This window comes from Geospiza fortis, unplaced genomic scaffold (genome assembly GCF_000277835.1).
Source record: "Geospiza fortis unplaced genomic scaffold, GeoFor_1.0 scaffold98, whole genome shotgun sequence".
Classification (NCBI taxonomy): domain Eukaryota; kingdom Metazoa; phylum Chordata; class Aves; order Passeriformes; family Thraupidae; genus Geospiza; species Geospiza fortis.
Window position 1 is genome coordinate 3,823,679 of NW_005054306.1, and position 1,711 is coordinate 3,825,389.

The window sequence follows — 1,711 nt, forward strand, 5'->3', positions numbered from 1 at the left end:
GAACTGTTGCCTGTCATTGCATTCCTTCTGCATCACAGCTAAGGGTTGTTACAACCCATCTTCTCCCTCTCTGGGCAACGCTTAAGTTTCTTTCTGTTAATTATCACATCTTCTTTTACAAGCTGACTACAGAAGTGCCTGCACAGCAAAGGAAGAGGACACATTATGGGGGGGAAATGGACCCTAGACCAGAACTGCTGGCCTGCATGGCTGACACCCAGAAACGCAGTCTGAAAAAATGCTGTGGGAAGGGAAAATGGAAAGTAAGGAAGAATATTAGTAACAAGAGATTGGGGAGCTGGGTAATAATTCTATAATTACTGAGGAAAACTGGTTCTGAGAAAGGCATCTAAATACATCTTTATGAACAAACCTTCTCACTCAGAACTGGCAGCTGTGGAAATGGCGTGTGGTTCCCAGAGTGCCCAGTGAGCCTCCCAGCAGTCCATGGACAAGCACAGCCCTGCTTTTTCAGCTGCCCTGGAACATATGCAATGGGTACATTATCCACCTGCCAGAGATGTGCTTTCACTTGTCCCTCACAACTCTCCTTTGCTGAAGCCCTTGGACCGTGGTGGAGATTGAATTTCTGACTGACCTCCCTGTCACTGGGGAAGAAAGGGGAGCTGTGGCTTGGTGGAGATTCAGGTTTCACAAGTCTACCCAGTTCAGATGGGATTTTTGCAGATGAGCCAGTTTGATATCAACTGATCCCTGCGCTGCAAAATCCAGTGAGGGCAGGAAGGGGCTGCTGACAGTGCTGGAGCCTGTGAGAACAGCTCAGAAGACCATGACAAGCACCTGTTCAATGCACCACTTTTCCTGCACCTACTGCTGCAGTCCAGGAGCACAAGCCTTCATGCCAAAAACTAACTGGGTGCAAAGCAGAGGCTACACACAGCTTGTATGAGCGAGCACAGCTCGGGCTTTGCAGAGCTACTGACCCTGCTTTGAGTGCAAGGCCCACCTATGGCTCTGCCCTGGCAGCACATCCCGCATCTTGCTGGGTGGAGGGCAGAGAAGGAGAAACTATTTTTAGCTGATGTGGCAGCCCAGCTTAGCCCCAGCAGGGCTGACACTTCTCATCCCCTCAGACAGGCCTGAGTGCTTTGCAAAAATCAGCATTTTAAAAGCAGATCAGTTGCAGTAGCTCTTGGGAAGGGACGTGAACGGTGACAGGTATTGTTTAGCTCTCTGTCCCTTCATAGTGTACAAGGAACAGGACAGAAGCCAGAGAGAGTTACCTGGAGCTGTACTCTCCAGCAAGGACACCAGTTTGCCTGATGTGGGTTTCATGTCCCTGCCACCCTCCTGGTTCTCCCAGGCCAGAACGAATTAAAAATACCGAGATACTTTGTGATGTGACTTCACTCCCAACTCCCATAGCTGAAGAGACAGTGGCAGCCTCATGTGACACAAGGGGGTCTTTATTCTTTCTTGCCTCAAATAGCTGTATGTCACCACTAAGTGCCACTAACTTTCAGCTCTAACATCACTCTGGCAGTGGGTAACATGGCCAATATGGATAAATACACTGCTCCCCAGCACACACACACACACACAGAGGGAACATGCACATCCACTGCCAGCTGCAGCTGCAGCCCATGGTCACAGCAGGCTGGACGCTCTTAGCTGGTGTCGCAATCTGGCTGGCCTACCAAAAAAAGCATATTTACACACCCAAATAAACAGTGGAAAAAGCCCAGCTGAA